General features: G+C 43.7%; 1 protein-coding gene and 1 pseudogene across 5 annotated transcripts in view; one reads left to right on the forward strand and one right to left on the reverse strand.

The window, feature by feature from the left end:
• Positions 1-4641: 4641 nt before the first annotated feature.
• Positions 4642-6162, reverse strand: LOC117064778 (annotated as a pseudogene). The gene is made up of 2 exons (XR_004429670.1): positions 4994-6162; positions 4642-4847 (listed from the first exon to the last, which is right to left on the reverse strand). The product of XR_004429670.1 is annotated as an uncharacterized LOC117064778 (transcript).
• Positions 6163-6447: 285 nt separating this feature from the next.
• The window catches only part of BASP1 (brain abundant membrane attached signal protein 1), a 62234-nt gene continuing 50937 nt past the window's right edge, over positions 6448-17744 (forward strand). For all 4 annotated transcript variants that reach the window (XR_004429671.1, XM_033178834.1, XM_033178836.1 and 1 more), the window contains exon 1: positions 6448-6692. The gene's annotated coding sequence lies outside the window, so the exon portion shown is untranslated. The remainder of the gene's footprint in view (positions 6693-17744) is intronic.

The following is a 17744-nucleotide window of genomic DNA, read 5'->3' on the forward strand; positions in this document are numbered from 1 at the left end:
CTTAAAACTACTGACACAGTAGCTGGGTTTTGCTTGTTTGTTCAAACCTGGCTCTCTTATTTCTTATCATCTTACTTTCTTCCTGTGGAAAGAAATCATTCTTTCTGATACTGAGTTGAACTTATTTGAGTAGGAGATTCCTAGGCTTGAAATGCAAGAGGGTTATGTTATCTGTTTGGGAGTCTTAGGGAGTTTGTCAAAAGAGCAAAGTTAGGTAGACACTGGAATTTGGTCCATATTTGCACTTTAGAGAAGTAGGCAAAGCAGCATCGCTTCATTTATTTACTTATAGTAAAAATGTGCATCCTTTGCATTCTGTTTAGCAACTTGCTTTTGCACTTACCAATTTATTTCAGGCAGCATTCCTTGCATTGAAGTTAAATTAAAAGTATTCTAATTATGGTAAGGGCTGATCCGAGAGTAGAAGCAGGTGGTGCTGAGGAGTGGATGCGGCACACACTGTTTAACACTAGGATCTCTACAGTCTCCATTATTCAAAGGTGGAGCCATGTGAATAATTGTTCTACAACACTCTTTATGCCATTGTAAGGTAACTTGTTCTCTGACTGGCTTAATGGGTGATTATGGGGGAAGAGTAGCCAAGGAATCGAGGACTGTTTTCCCAAGACTGAGCTTGCTATGCCATAATCCCCTCCCTGATGTCTGTAGGAACAGGGAGGCACTGCATGGAAAAAGCCCTCGCTGTTTAGGAGGCTATCACCTTTTTATAATTGGTTTGTTACAGGAAAGGGTCCCAATCTAGACCCCAAGGGAGGGTTCTTGGATCTCGTGCAAGAAAGAATTCAGGGCGAGTCCATACAGTATGTTGAAAGCAAAGTTTATTAAGAAATTAAAGAAATAAAGATGATTACTCTGTAGGCAGAGCAGCGGCATGGGCTGCTTGGCTGAGGGTACTTACAGTTATTTGTTTATCATATTTTAAACAAGAGGTGGATTTTTCAAGAGTTTTCTGGGAAAAATGGGGGCAATTCCCGGAACTGAGGGTTTCTCCCCTTTTTTGACCATATAAGGTAACTTCCTGATGTTGCCATGGCATTTGTAAACTGTCATGGTGCTGGTGGGAGTAATGAGGACAATCAGAGGTCACTTTCATTGTCATCTAGGTTTGGGTGGGCTTTGGCTAGCTTCTATACCGCAACCTGTTTTATCAGCGAGGTCTCCTAGACCTTGCTGTATCTCATCCAATGACTTAGAATGTTTAACTCCTCGAAATGCAACCCAGTAGGTCTCAGCCTTACTTTACCCAGCCCCTATTCAAGATAGAGTCGTAATGGTTTAAATGCCTGACAATTTTATGTATTTTCTTAATAGAAAATGCTGGGCCAGGCACTGTGGCTCACGCCTGTAATCCCAGCACTTTGGGAGGCTGAGGCGGGTGGATCATGAGGTCAGGAGATCGAGACCATCCTTGCTAACATGGTGAAACCCTGTCTCTACTAAAAATACAAAAAAAAAAATTAGCCGGGCGTGGTGGCAGGCGCCTGTAGTCCCAGCTACTAGGGAGGCTGAGGCAGGAGAATCGCTTGAACTCGGGAGGTGGAGCTTGCAGTGACCCAAGATTGCACCACTGCGCTCCAGCCTGGGTGACAGAGCGAGACTCTGTCAAAAAAAAGAAAAGAAAAGAAAAGAAAAGAAAAGAAAAGAAAAGAAAAGAAAAGGAAAGAAAAAGAAAGAAAGAAAGAGAAAGAAAGAAAGAAAGAAAGAAAGAAAGAAAGAAAGAAAGAAAGAAAGGAAGGAAGCAAGCCAGTGAACTTTGGGACTGAAAGGATAGTGGAGGAATTACAGCCTATGAAAGGGAGAAGGGGATTGGGAATGAGAGCTATTCAGGTAGACAGGATTGTTTTTATTTGCCTCTCGTCTTGGGCAAATGTTCCTAATGTAGCACCAAGGCTAGGGTGTCCCTTCCATTTCAAGTCCGATGCTTCGTAGTAAAGAAATGTTTGCTCAGGTTTCCCAGCTATCCTTTTACAGTACATGAAGAGGAAATTAAATAGGGAAGCAAGGTTAATTCATTTTCTTCGTTACTCAGTGTGCAGTAGCAGGGAATGCAATTCAAAATCCCTACTTTTAATATTTGACATTCCTCTTGAAACTATTGCCTCAATTTGTGTTGCAGTGGAGAATGGTGGTTAATGAAGGACTCCGCATGTACTGTGCATTGCAGGCCCTTGTTAAAATTTCTCCACTAAATTTTGTGCCTCCAAGCCTTTTGCCTTGCTGAAGATACTCTAAACCACAGCAAGAGGCAGCTTCCCTCTGCAGCATGCGCTCTTAGGGAAAAAAAAAATTAGGCATTTTCCAACTAGGTAGCAACTTTATGCTCATTTAAAACTGGGTTTCTCAACTTTGCCGTTATTGACATTTTGGCCCAGAATGTCTGTCATGGGGTTGTCCTGTGTTCATTGTGGGATGTTTAGCAGCATCCCTGGCTTCTACCCACTAGATGCCAGTAGCACTTTTTCCTCCTCACCCTTTCACCTACCATAGTGACAACCAAAAATACCTCCAGATACTGCCAATTGTCCTCTGGATAGCAAAATAACCCCTGATTGGGAACCACTGATTTAAACAAAGGAAGTCTTTGCACTTGGCTGTGTGAAAGGTGAGGTTGTAATAATGGGGTAGGGTTGGGGGCAGGAAGGAAGAACGACAAATATATAGATTTCAATGTTTTCTTTTGGTTAAAAAACTATAAATATATTTAAGGGGGAAAAAAAGCTGTACACTTTCATCTGTAGTACTGTCTGGCCTTTTGCTTGCAATTTGCAGATAAGATTTTGTAAACAAATTGCAGGAAGTTGTTCCTCCACTGAAAACTTACCAGTAGAGCTGAATTTACTTTCAAATTCTCTAAACGGGTTTCTGAGGGTTTGGATTAATGCAGTGGCCTTGAACAGGAACTATCCAGAAAGATGTCAAGCAAAGGTGGCTAGAGTCACACTTGGTGACATCACTGTCACCATGCTTCTGATTCATTCTTGTTCTACATCTTTTATTTGAGATTTTAATCCTCTTTTTACTATTTAAGAGGAAAGGATGGGGAACTGAGAAAGATGCTAGGCCTTGGTGGGTGATGTGGGAGGTGGGGAGAGGGAAGATAGGAGGTTTTGAGGCTTGGTGAGGTCTGTATAATAATCTATTGTAGATGTCTTAGTTGACACAATAGATAGGATTTGAAAAGCTGAACGCACATGGAAATTTTTGTAAACTGACTAGTGATTTAAGTGACAATGAATGCATTATATTGCAAGCAATGACAAATCTTTTAGAAAAAAATTAGTAATCACAGAATAATTTATCTTTTGGATAATGATTTTCATAATGCAGGTTATGCTTCCCTGGAGCAAGTTACGCAGGCAATTAAAAATGACAATGGAATTCAGTTTATAACCGATGAAATCCAGCTTTGTTTGTCAAAAATAAATGCATTCATTCCATTTGGGGAGTAAGGCAGTCTTTTTTTCATGAGGGTAATGGTGAAAGCTAATTAAATTTACCATAAATTACACCCTTAACATTTGTTCCCAAGTTCATTAGTCTAAACAGACACATTCACAATAGTTAAACAGTTTTCTAAAATTCAGAACTTTAAAGGTTTATTCATTTGTTCCCCAAGTATATGTTTAAAAAAATGTTTTAAGGAACATACACATTAACAATGTACGATGTTAGATGAACAACTAAAATTGACTAAAAACATCACCAAATTGGATTTTATACAGCAATGTAGTTACATCGAGAGGTAATATTTTGGCAACCATTTGCTGCAAACCTACAAATTCTGTAAAAGCTTCTAAAGGTTAATAGCACTATCAGTCAGTTGCATCATTATCTCATTGAAGATGAATTCTTACCCCCCTTAAAAAAAATCAACATTTTAAGAGAACAACTAAATCTGATAGAAGACAAAATTAAGGAGACCTGTAGTTCTTGTTGGTGGAAGCTTTTGCCTCTGGTTTCTATGGTAACCTGTGATCTGTATTCCAATCACACCTTTGAAAGGTTTGTTTTCTCCGTCATGAAAATTTAGCTGGAAGCGCTGAAAGTACTGAACATTAATTTTTATGTGTCTTTTTTTGAAAAATTAGAAAAAGAGAATAGAGAAGGAAGATAACATCCACAGGCTTATACTGCAAATACAATGAGAAAATCTATTTGCTAATTTTAAGATGATTTACATGCCAGCAAGATCACAAGGATAAAAACCCTGAATGCTAAATGAGCAAGTACGCAGCTCTTCTAACAAACTCAGGAAATGTCTTGAGCATAACATTGCAAATATTCATCTAATTTGATAGGGTAAAAACCTAGAGACTTTCTCATAAAGGTTGAAAGAAAATGTAGCTCACTGGTTTTCAGCCTGGAGTGATTTTGCCTCCCAGGAGACATTTGGCAATATCTGGAGACATTTTTGGGTGTCACAGCTGGTGCTGGTGCTGGTGGTGTGTGTGGAGGGTGGTACTGGGTGCTAGCAGAGGCCAGCAATGAATACCAAACATCCTACAGTGCATAGGACAGCCTCCCACAACAAAGAAATATCTGTCCCCGAAAGGAGGTGGGAAAATCTGCGTCCTCCATTTAGCCTTTATAGATGGTGTACTGGTGTGAGGGAAATAAATATTCAAAAGAATGAAATGTTTTGGAGGCAAGCTCATTTGTAATTTGCTTCCCTGGTATTTTACTACACTAACTTTTATTTCACTTTAAATGGCAGAAAGAGAAAAAAGAAAAAAACAAACAGTTCCCGCTTTTTTCTTACCTTTGGTTTAAATTTGAACATTTCCAGCTGGCATGCATTCATCTAATTTGGTGCTGCCTCCTATGACCTGTAAATGTGTACAGTAGGGTCCTCAAGGGTTTCCACTGCAAAATCGCTAGTGCGATTGAATAGACATTGTCACTTTGCTTAATTTAAATATGTAAGTTAAAGTTATGATAAGTTAATTTTCCTGTTAAGTGAAAATGCACTTACCTTTCCCCGGCTGAATACAGATGTACTTGCCTTTGACGTCTGCCTCCCTAAGTATGGCTACAGTTTGTCACTCCGGTTCTGAAGGGCGACCCTGTCACTGAATTCGCGCCCAGGTCATGAGGGCAGAACCATCTTAAGGACAACCTGCAACTCAATCGATTTTTTCTTGGCTGGGACGCAAGGCGAGCATGAAAGCGATCCAAACACAGCCAGAGGGCGCCAAAATGCCGCAAATAAAAGTTCCAACGGCGTCAACCGGCTTTTGCGGGAAGGTAAAATTGGCTTTTGTCTAATCAAAGAGCTACCGTTGTCAACGATGTCACATTACGTTATTTTTGTATGTCCTCTTGCCAACAGGTAAGCAAAGTGAACGCATCTCCCAACCCCGGTGGCTACTCTGTGTCCCGGTGCTAAGCCAAGTGTCCGCCCCGCAGGGCACCCGGACACGCGGTGGTTGGTCCCAGCTTTGACTGGAGCGCTAGCGAGCAGCAGCGTGCGGCTGCCTCGGCCAACCCCGTCTTCTCAATATTGGTGGGCTCCATTAAAGCACAGACATCAAAAACATCGACGGCCCCCTTCCCCTCTTCTCTTCCCTCTTTCCTCTCCCAAGTTCCGAGAGCATCCTCCGAGGGGCGACGTCGCTCGCCCCACCCGCTGGACCTCGGCGACCGCGCTTCCCCCGAAGCTGCAGCCTTCGGGGCTCAGCCCCGCGGGTGCGGGTGCAGGTGCGGAGCCGCCCGAGGTGCGCAACTCATTTGCAGCGGCGCCGCCCAGACGTGCCTGCAGCTGGGGCTCACCCCAACCTCGCTGCCCGCCGAGGTAGCGGAATCGCAGTCGACGTCGGGAGCGGGCTGGACGGGGGTCTGAGAAGGGTAGCTGGTGCCAGGGGGTGTCATTCAAATATCACCTCGAGGCAGCTCCCTCAGTCTGAGCGAGAGCCCGAGCACTTCTTATCCAACCGTTCCAAATAAATGAGGAGAGAGAGAGAGACAAGCCCACGGACAGCCCAGGCGGCGCGGCGGGGGAAGGGGGACATGGGAATGGAGGGGAGGAGAGGGGAGGCGGAGGGGGGATCTGAATAGAGGGCAGTTAGAAAACGTTGGCGGGGTACAGGGTTGGAGGGGAAAGGAGATGGGGGGAAGGGAGGGACCAGGATGGAGGATAGGAGAGAAATGGGGGTGACTGTGCTGGAGGGGAGGGGAGGGGAGGTGGGGGCCCAGGGCTGGGGGAGTCAAGGGGAGGCGGGCGTGTCCGGGCTGGAGGGGAGAGGGGAGGGTCTGCGCCGGAGGGAGGGGAGGGGAGGGGAGGAGAGGGAGTGCAGGGGGTGGGGAGCACGGAGCTGGAGGGAGTGGAGGGAGGCGGGCGGGGCGCCGGGCTGGAGGGGAGGGGAGAGAGGCGGGCGGGGAGCGCGGGAGGAGGGAGGCTGGGCGGGCGGACGCGCGGGGGGAGGGCACTGGGCAGGAAGGGGAGGGGGAGCGAGCGCGAGAAATGCAGAGGCTGCAGCGGCGGCGGCGGCAGCAGTAGCGGCAGCGACGACGACGGCGGCGGCAGCGCTCCAACTGGCTCCTCGTTCCGGGCTCTGCCGTCGAGCCGGGAGAGAGCCTCCGCCAGCGGCCAGGCACCAGCCAGACGACGCCAGCGACCCCGGCCTCTCGGCGGCACCGCGCTCACCCAGGGGCTGCACAGGCACCCAGAGCCGGTAAGGAGGCGAGCCCGGTGGGACCCAGGGGCCTCCGTCCCCCACCGAGCCGCGCCCCGCCCCGCAGCCCTCAGGCTCTCCTTTAGTGCAATGGGCAGCTGGGATGTGGTCCCGGATTGGACGGCAAGGGCTTGGGGTCCCTCTATGAGGGCTCCGTCGCACTTTGGGGATCCCGGGTGATGGGGGGCCCAGAAGTGGGAGGCTTCGGCCGCTCGCAGGGTGGAGGGGTGAGGGGGGCGGCGAGGCTGGTAACCGGAGCTGGTGGGGAGGGGGCTGTCGGGGAGAGAAGCTGCGGGTGACGGGAGGAATTGCCAAATGCGAAACCCCCTAAGTGCGTTGAGTCCTAGGGAGGTCGTTCTGTGGGCTGAAGGGAGCGCTTCCGTCATCGGAGCCCTTACCAGCCTGGGAGAAAGCGCTCGGGGCAAGGGGCGCAGCAGCCAAAGATGAAGGTGGGGGTGGGGTAGGGCGGGAGTCCGGGGAGAAAGAAGACGGGAATCTGGCCCGATCTGAAGGAAGGGGGTGGCTTTTTGCTTTGGCAAACGGGTTTTCTCGACTCGTGAGACTCCTGGATCTTGATTCTGGGGCCAAGGAATAGGAGGTTCACACGGCGACGTGCACTCAGAAGCACCTCCCGAGCAGATCGGAGCTCCAGCCTCGTCCGTGGCGAAATTGCCTTTCCACGAACCTGTGGGCTGCCTCGGAGCGGTTTGTTTTTTCGAGCCTTCGTTTCCAAGAATGCGCCGGGCGCCTCCGCCCTGGGCCCCGGCCCGGGGGGTGTGGGCTTGAACCTGACAGCGCGCGGCCCTAACGGGGCTCTGCCCCGCTGGGAGCTCAGGGTTGGGGTTGAGCAGCTTTTGCCCAAAGCGCTAAAGCTGAAACCCGGTGCCCGGTTCCTGCTTCCCCCGCCCCCGTCCCCCCTCCATTTCCAGAAAAATAAAAATTGCGGAATACTGGATCCGATCGCACGCACAATGCGCGGCTGCAAACCCGCATTCTTTTCATGAATATTCATCGAACACTTGGCCAGGCTCCTTATCTGCTTCCCCAGAGACATTTCCGCCTTGAAAAAACGAGCTTGGTGGACAGCCCTTGCTCGTGTAATTCTCACTCTGCTGAAATTAGAACAGCGCACATGGGTGCATTTTTTAGTACCTTGTACAGGGTTGACACACCTCTGTCTCCCCCGCGGCCACTCGCGCTGTGGGGCGGGTTAAAACCCAACGCTAGCATCGAAATGGTCTTCTGCTATAGGGGTGTGGACCGACTCCCCCCCCACCTCCCGGGATTACAGCCCGGGTGAACAGACCCCCAGTACTGCAGGCAAAATGAATGAATCGGGACTGTAATTACCTATTCCTTTGTCTTGGCCTCGCGCATGCGCCGGAGAGCAGGGTGTGGAGGGCCCGGCAGCCCCATCCCATCTCCATCATCCAGCCACCCACTCCCCTCCCGAGCCGAGGAACAAAGGCGTTTGCCCTAAATGTTGCGGGAAACCCTTGGACACCAATGACAGTTTTTCCCGCCTGTGTGTATGTTTATTCTTTTCCAGGCTGTCTCTCATCTTTTGCTTTCTTACTGATTTCAATGACCAAAATTAAGATCTGCCTTGATGATGATGAGGGCAAATTGTAGATTAAATATTTTGTACCCGCACACTGCTATTTTCCTTGCTAGTACGGTTCATTGTTCTTTTTCCTGTAACATATCTTACTGCAGTGAGGGCGGCTTTCTTAGTTTGCATCAATTAACCGTTTGACAGATCTTTTTTGGTCATTTGATTAAGGGACGGTGGCCTCAAAACTGTCCGTGGGCGTTGCCTCCAGTGGCACCACTTGGGGAAAATTAAGACATCTTGGCGTTTATTCGAACAAGATGGCCTACAATAACCGAAGAGAAGAAAATGATTACCTTCTCAGGATCCTAACGCTTTCTGTTTTCTCTGGACTCCGACCTCATTGTTTCATTAAGGATTCCAAAAGGCGAATGGCGTCCAGATGGAAATCTACTGGTGGGGGGAGAAAGAAGGCAGTGGTTGGGGTGATGCTGTTGGTTAGGTTCGCAATGATTCCTTTTTCCCGTTACCTAACAGAAGCCATGATATATACCTTTGATGGCTGATTTTCTTTCAGGTGATCTATTTTCCAGGTTATGGCCATTTAGATTTCTTTTCAGGCTAGTTTGTTTTTACCACCCATAAAAGGACTTATTGTGTATATCAAATAGGAGCCAAATATGATATTTTTTGCAGCGGTAGGTTATGTTTAGCAGGGTTTTATGCTTAAGTATTGTCAGTGCATCCTGGTGGAATAACACGTGGGAGCAATGGAAATCATCTCTTTTGTCCTTTTTGATGAGAACTTGATATTGACCACATGCAATCTATCAGGGTGGCTGTCTAGCTGTCTTCTATGTGGCATGTACATAGAAGGATTGTACTCCTTAGTATTTAGTAGTGTATTAAGATTTAGAGAGCTATGTGTATAGGTTTCTTTCTTTTTTCTTTTCCTTTAGGTTGTGTTTTTGGCGAGGGGTATGTTGGAATATAGAACGAATTCAATAGCAAATGTATACCAGCATGTCCTGAATTCAGTAAATATTAGGTTTTTGAGTCAGATAATATTTAAATCGAATTTTAAAAATTGTTACCGAATTCAAAAATTTCTATCAGTTCGCTTATTCTTTTAGCCAGTTAGTTTTTTTGCCAAGCTTTAGCAGGTAGAGAAATATTGAGCCTTTTGATAAAATGCACCAATAATGACAGTGGCATTTCCGTTCTTTAACTGGTACTCAGTCTGCCATTGTGACGTGTAGAAGAGAACCTTATCTCCCCACATCACCCTAGTTTAAAGGTCCAATGGGAGAGCCCTAAGCAGTTAGGCTGTCTATCCTTGGAGGCCTCTTCATAATCCTGACTTTACCAGGATCCATAATCCTCCTGGATCTCACTGTGCAAGAGGCGATGCGTTCTGTCTCTTTATTTTTTAATTTCACAATTAAGAACAATTTGAAGCCCTTTTCATTCCATGGTCAAGATAAGCGGAGTATGACATCAGAGAGAAACTTTCATTTGGGGGAGATTTGATCACTCTAAAATGATGTCTGTGTTATTCACGGTAGTTTTGCAAAAATTGCAAAATCCACACCCATTTTTAAAAACAAGGTGTGACGTATATACACATGCACACATATACATATATGTGTATACACACTGTAAAATCTTATGAATAACTTGAAATCATACTGGTTGGTATAGAATATTATTTTATAGTGCTTTGATACTGGTCTTTGGAACATAATCAATTTCTGTCTTTCTAAATGTGTTTGAAAGGGAAAGCCTAGCAAGTCTATTAATAACCTGGCTTCCCATTCATCCCAGTGTACCTGAAGCATTAAGCTAAGACGTTCATCTACAGGCATAAAAACTTACATCAAGCACTACTGAACTTTACAAGCTGGAATAAACAATGCCTACTAAATAAAAGATTTATAAAATTGTTCTGTCTTATTTTTGTGATCTCTTGTAAATGTTTTTTTCAAAAATATCCAAAGAAGACCTGTGAACTATTATTTGTCAAAAGCAATTGCCCTTGGTATCTGATTCTGTTGAAAGAAATGCTTTGATTTATCCAGGCCTTTATCTTAATGTAGTTTGTACCTACTCATTTCACATCTTCTTTCTCTTCTTAATGATGGTCTTAGCTGGTACCCTGGAAACCAGGTAACTGCTGGGGAAAAACACTGAGTAGGTATATAGACAACTTGAATATTCTCTGAGAATGGGTATGGAATCTTTATTGTTATATATCAAATTTTCTCTAATTATATCTAATCCTTTAGATTTATTGTATCTCTTAAGACTTTAGATAAGCCAGTGAACACGAGCTTTTTCTCTTTGGCTTAATTATAGTGGACAAATATTAGGAAGTAACTGTGAGGTTGCAAATAGAATATTTTGAAAGATAAAGTACTCTTTATGTGTTTTGGGGTAATGTTTTTGGGGTGGTTTCTCAGGAAATCGTGTAGACACTGGATTTGAAGAATCTAATAATTCCTATTTTGGGGTTATAATAAGAACTACATATGATGTCTAAAAATGATTAAGTGTGGAATGGCTGGCTCTTAAGGGCTCCTCAACCTCTCAGTCTCAATTAGTTAGTGATATCAATTACACTGAAAGTGTTTTCAACAACTGAAAGTGTCAATCAACACTTTCAGTGTAATTGACATCACTAGCTAATTTCAGTATATTCAGCTGTATTTTTGTTCCAGCTTGATTAATGAAGCCCGGGGGACCCCAGGAATATTAAGTTAGAAGTAGGATGTCTCAATCCTAAAGAGGACCAAATATCATGGTTCCTATTTTCTGTCCTTGTGTTTGTAGATATTTGAAATTCTGTATTGTATGGGAATTAGCCTGAAAGTGTATTTCATGATATCAGGATGGCCACCTTCCTTAAATTCCCCAGGTCTGCTTATACTTTTGTAACTTAAGAGGTGACATTTAAGTTCTCTTGAGAAAATACAAGGGTAGTCTTGAAACCACAGCAGTGCCCAGCCCGCCAAAGGAAGGCTTTTGTGAAATGCCTTTCCAGCCACAGCCTTTGAGACAGACGTCTAGGTAAGTGTCACATGAGAGCAAATGTCTGGTAAATGTTCTCAAGAATAAAAATCAACCATACAGAGTCCATTTCTCACCAGAATATAGTTCAATTGTAATTTTGAGGAGCCACAAGCCTAAGAAGGAAGCAGTGTGATTAAAACAGCATTCTTCTTTTCCCTCTAGAAGTCAGAAATGGGATGAAATGGGAGGCAGAGAGAATGAAATAGTGTGTTTTTCTTCTGCACTCTAAGGATTTAAATAACATAAAAAATTATTTCTTAATGTTTTACAGACTTTCCACACTCAGTACATTTTTGAACAAAAACAGGGAAAGCTGAGATTTTTTGACTCAACAAGGCCATCAGTGCTGAGAGGTGGTGATTGAGCAGGCTTGAAAGTCTAGGAATACATTCCTGAAAGCTTTAGAGATTTAGAAATAGAAACCATCTGCAAGCACCACAGGGGCCCGGGGCATAAGGAAACACTTCAGGATAATATAGGAAAATGGTGTGCAGTGGAGAAAGCAAAGCATTTACACAATATTTTCCCCTTATCACTTAAGCATTTTATGCGCTCTTTTTTTTCATTTTCTTTTTTTTTTGCTAATTCATTTTGAAGGAGGCAGGACTGGACTTCATTGGTTTGTGTTTTGAACTTCTGTTTGAAGTAGATATTTCAGCAATTTGTACGTTGTGTAGGGAGTATGATATTTAGAAAGCATGATTTGGAGGGTTAGGCATGGTGGGGATGGACTTTGGAGCCACAGCACCAGGTTCGACTCTTTTAGCCATTTATGATCTTTGGTAAATTTCTTACCTTCTCTGTGCCTCAATTTTATTTAGAAACTGGGGATTGTGATACATGGTTACTGTAAGGATTAAATGAAATTGTCATGCACTTAAGACATACCTTCTTATATTCAGTGCATCTTTTTAACCACAGTCACCATAAAGGAGTGAGAATATCAGTTTTCTTTACTGCATCCTCCATCTATAGCTATTCATATGTTTGTTTCAAAGAGACCATTATTGCAAGACAGGCTAATGGTGGTGCCTTGCTCAGTAGGTAGAATATAGAAGTCTGGTTTAGAAAAGTCCTCCAGGTGTGGTTAGGAATACCCTAAATAACATCAGCAGTTCGTGTGGACTAAGTTTCAAAAGTCCGCAGTGGGTAGGTTAATACAACCCAGCCTCCATACTGAATTTGTATTTTTTTTTAATGGAAGGAAAAAAATGAAAGTCTTTGGAACTTCAGAGACAGGATTACTGCTTTGATATGTTGAGACCTGGACTCACCCTGATTAGTTGTATGACCTTGGGTGTAGATGTAATTCATTTAGATTCCTGAAAATCCTTAGCTTTGTTGTGTCTTGAATCAGATGTATCATTCGCATTTGAAAGAAGTCTAAGTCATTAGTACTAAGGTTGCTAAGCTAACTCAGGTATTTTACATTCCATATTAGTCCCCCTACCTCCACCCCACCCTTGCCTAATAGGCATCACAGGCCCACCACCTCCATACCTGGAGTAAAACTGAAGGTGGTATTATGTAGGAATGTAAAGATGTTGTGATCTGCTGACAAATCTTTGGAAGGAATTATCCCCATGGGGACCTTAGTAATCAGGAACTCTGAACAACAAAACAAACAAATTCTCTGGAATTTCAGATATTTGGGGTGGATCAATTCTGGAACTGGTCTTCACATTTCAGACATTTACTTCAGGGATATGCCCAAGGGATTTGCTTTTGTCCTTCTGGACACTTTTGCTGTTGAGCAAAGGTGAATTCACTCTTACTTTGGGTAAATTGTTGTTTAACAGCTTCTTTAAACAGGTGTTTGAATCGTGGGTTCTGGAGGGAAGTCATATAGTTTACTTCATCTGTCAGGTGTTCGCTGTAAGGAAGGGGATTTTAGATACAGTGGTTATGTCTTTTAAAAGGTTTCCTAGGATTTCGATCCTTGTCTGAAGGAGCTACACTGTACTACTCCTAAGCCTTGGCCATTTTATCTTAGGTAATATGGACTCTTGAGGGGGAAAAAATGGGGGGGGACTCTTGAATAAAATGGGTAACCTTTTCACATATTGACATCTTCAGTATTAATGTAGAGAGAGTGATACTAACTTCTTGAATGAAAAATTACCTATTATGGAAGAGATCCAGTGTGTACTTTTAATATTTCATCAGTATTACATTAAATTGCTTATAGATTAGAGGTCCTTCTTGTCATGGTGAATGGAGGCTAATACCTTAAGTCATTCCTTTCTAGTATGATGATTGTGGTTGTTCTTACTAAGGACTGTAAATGTAGATTTGGTCGATACCTTCACGTTTCTCCTTGCCCATTGCAGATGGAAGTCAGAACTCCAAACGTCTTACTTATCTGCAATTCTGCTCTGAGATACGAACCAGGTTCTAGTAGACCCTCTGTCACTGTGTAGTTAATGTTGCCTGATTAGAAATAAACCAAGTCCTACCTAAATTTGTCAGTCTGTTTTGTTTTGCGTCCACGCAGGATTCATTTACAGAAAGCCAGTGGCTGCTTTTAACCACTATCCAAACCTCAGTCCTTTGTAAATACTTTCCTTAGAGCAGAAGGTGTAAAAGCTCATGACTAAACACTCATTTTGGAACTCAAAAGAATCTTAGAGAAGTTAGTGGGTTGCTCGAGGTCCCATGAGCTGCTTATGGGCTGCGTGGAAACCCAGGTTATTTCCCCATAAAGCCTCACTCCTGCTGCCCCTCTCTTCTGAGAAAGAAGTGGAGAATGTCTAATTGTGTCACTCTTACTCACCGTCTGCAACGTAAAATTTTTTTTTTTACCATTTTTTTATGTACCCTAGAACCACTAAAATATATATATATGTGTGTGTGTGTGTGTGTGTGTGTGTGTATATACACACATATATATCTATCTATCTCCAGTCTGGATCCTATATCCGTCTCGCCATCTCCCTCAGAGGAGACCTCTTCGGCCTTTTAATACACCGCACATGCCTCAGGGGGACGCTGCAGTCACTACCTCCTGCCACTTCATCCACAGGCCATCTTCCTCTCAACTTACCCCTCTCTGCTTCTTCCATTATGTGCATGTGGTTTCCTTTATATGCCAAGAAGTATATGGCATGCACTAAAGTAGCTTTCTTCATAAAACTAAACTTTAGTTTTTCTAAAAATTTAAATTAAAACCTTGTTTTTCTCCCAAAATGCACAGTGGTTGGGGGCTGGGGAGCTGGCGATGGTGGGTATGCGTTTGAAAACAACACCAGCTGGTTTTAGACTTATTGGGGGGCTACAGAGCAAGCGGAGCAGTTAGGCATCCCACCCACCCCTGAAATGCTCAGGGCGCTCTTGGCAGATCCAGTGCGCACGTTATGGCAGGTGGTGGATGGAGAGCTTTTATGCCGATTTCTAGCGTTATCTGGCTTATTGTTTTGAGAGCTGCATACAACGGGATGTTTAATCTTTTTTTTTTCTTGAGACGGAGTCTCGCTCTGTCGCCCGCCCAGGCTGGAGTGCAGTGGTGCGATCTCGGCTCACTGCAAGCTCCGCCTCCCGGGTTCACGCCATTCTCCTGCCTCAGCCTCCCGAGTAGCTGGGACTACAGGCGCCCGCCAGTACACCCGGCTAATTTTTTTGTATTTTTAGTAGAGACGGGGTTTCACCGTGGTCTCGATCTCTTGACCTCGTGATCCGCCCGCCTCGGCCTCCCAAAGTGCTGGGATTAACAAGCGTGAGCCACCGCGCCCGGCCAACGGGATGTTTAATCTTTTTTATTTAAAATTACCATTTATAGTATTTGGGGTGATTTAGAGGATTTAAAAAATCTGTTCGATTCTGAAGTGGTCCTTAAAATATGGAACTTAAGTGCTTAAGTTGCTAAAACACTTTCTAAAGCATACTATTGGGATGTTTGAAACTGATGTTAGTAAATGTGTGCATTTGTATTTGGATAATCTGTGATAAGTTTAGTTTTTGATGAGACATAATTTCAATTTCACATTTAAAGTGATATGTTTAGGTCAATAAGAGAAGCTTTGAATTTACAGTTTCCAGAGAAACCCACAATTAATAGGTAACTTTTGTTTTCATAATGCTTTTAATTATTACAGTTATGTAGATTCAGAAATGGATATATTCCTAAAATAAACCCAAATTAAAACTTCTTATTCTTTTTAAAGAGAAGCTGTGGTTCTATTAGAGAAAAACACTTCTTTTTTAAGTTTATGAAGAAATAGATGTTAGATGAAAACTTTTCCTCGTTGAGCTTTCTAAATTACAAGTTTCCTGAATTGCTTGGCAAAGTGATTTTGAAAAGACCCACTTCATTTTTCCTTTGACAGTCTATTCAAAACACCATTACCTCATAGACTAATACAATAACCGAGGTAAATGGTAACAAGACCTAATTGGGGAAACAGTGTATCAAATGAGGGAAAACAGTATCCACTGACAGAGAGAACTAGCTGTTTCTTAAAGAGACAGAGAAGAAAGATTTCCTGGGAGTTGAGTCTTCATAGGGTGCTCTCCTGGCCTTCTCTGAGCTTGCCTTGGAAACTGTAGAGGCTGTAGGAGTATTTGCTGTCTTTAACCCTTGCGAATGTTCTCAGCTATTTCAGTAGAGGATAACAGTGTCTCTATTTGCCTTAGGTAAGATGATTGGAGAAAAGGAAAATGTAGAGAAATCAGATTGACTTCAGATGGACAGGCACAGAGTTCTGGAGTGACTTCCTACTCCTTAATTCTGCAATGCACCCAGAAGTGAGTGAGGTTAGGTGACCACCTGGGTATTTACTATAACTATTATTACTATGATTAGATAAGGTGTCCTGGAATGTTCTCTGAATACCTCATTTTTCTTTTTTTTTCTCTTTTTTTCTCTCGCTCTGTCATCTAGGCTGGAGTGCAGTGGCGCAGTCTTGGCTCACTGCAACCTCTGCCTCCCGGGTTCAAGCAATTCTCTTGCTTCAGCCTCCAAAGTAGCTGGGACTACATGCGCCGCCACCACACCTGGCTAATTTTTTTGTATTTTTAGTAGAGACAGGGTTTCACTGTATTGGCCAGGCTGGTTACAAACTCCTAACCTCAAGTGATCTGCTCGCTTTGGCCTCCCAGAGTGCTGGGATTACAGACATGAGCCACCGTGCCCGGCCAATAACTCATTTTTCTAAGGAAGAAAGAATCTCAATTAACAATTGGTGATGACACTGCCTCCCAAGGCTTCTCATAATCACCCAACCTCAGGTAAACAGGGTGAATGCCACCCTATTGACAGGAGGTTTATTGTGGCACTGGGTTTTCCTCAGTAGCCCTGGTGATCTCTTGTTGAGAACCCAAGCTCAGATTTCCCAGGGCTCACCCAACTGGACTTTAGAAATTTGGTTCCAGAATTTTCAAATGTTTGGTTTTTCAGACAAATAGTAACACGTGTTTGCACCAGTGTTACCCAGAAGGTTGTTAAGACAAAATTGATAATGCTTCCCAGGTATGTGTTTTCTTTTTCTGAGTCACAGCTGCATGTTACTAGTTTTCCTCATCTGACCTGATGATTGACTGATGGAAAGTCTCATTGAAGTTTTGGTGATCCTTTCATTGGTGGAAGAGACAAAAACAGAACATAGGTGGCTCATTCCATTCACCTCTACTTTTCTATTGTAACTGGACTTATTTCTGCCATCCGGACAGAGAACTTGGGCTTTGATTTCATCTGTACCAAAGTTTTCTAGGTGGGCACGTACAGGGGGTCATCATAAGAGAACTCAACTGACCACAATGCAGAGAGAGGTAACTATCCAATGGAATGGTAACATGGTTCCACTAAGGTAAGAACTGTAGTATTAAATGAAATGAATTTTTTTTTTTTTTTGAGACAGAGTCTCTCTCAGTTGCCCAGGCTGGAGTGCAGTGGTGCAATCTTGGCTCACTGCAAGCTCCGCCTCCTGGGTTCACGCCTTTCTGCCTCAGCCTCCCGAGTAGCTGGGACTACAGGCACCCGCCACCATGCCCGGCTAATTTTTTTTGTATTTTTAGTAGAGCCGGGGTTTCACCATGTTGGCCAGGATGGTCTCAATCTCCTGACCTCATGATCCGCCCGTCTCAGCCTCCCAAAGTGCTGGGATTACAGGCGTGAGCCACCGCATCTGGCCTAAATGAAATGAATTCTTAATGGGAAAGGAGTTCTGTGAATATTCCTGAGTTGTTATATTTAACTTAACTAACTCTTAAATGCAGGGAATTTAACTAAAAAGTGAATTTAACAAAGAAGTGAATTTAAAAGTCAACAAGCTTCATATCTCTCTACCTCACCCCAAACCTGTGTTAATTAGCCCTTCTTGCTTAAATCAAATCATCCTGATGTACTTTAATGCTGTGATTAGCAATGTATTCTTTGAGCATATCCTTGTTTCCAGCAACAAATAACTGCCATGTTAAGGGGAGAAGGAAGTGATGGA

The sequence above is a fragment of the Trachypithecus francoisi genome, unplaced genomic scaffold (assembly GCF_009764315.1).
Source record: "Trachypithecus francoisi isolate TF-2019V2 unplaced genomic scaffold, Tfra_2.0 Lachesis_group2, whole genome shotgun sequence".
Lineage (NCBI taxonomy): Eukaryota > Metazoa > Chordata > Mammalia > Primates > Cercopithecidae > Trachypithecus > Trachypithecus francoisi.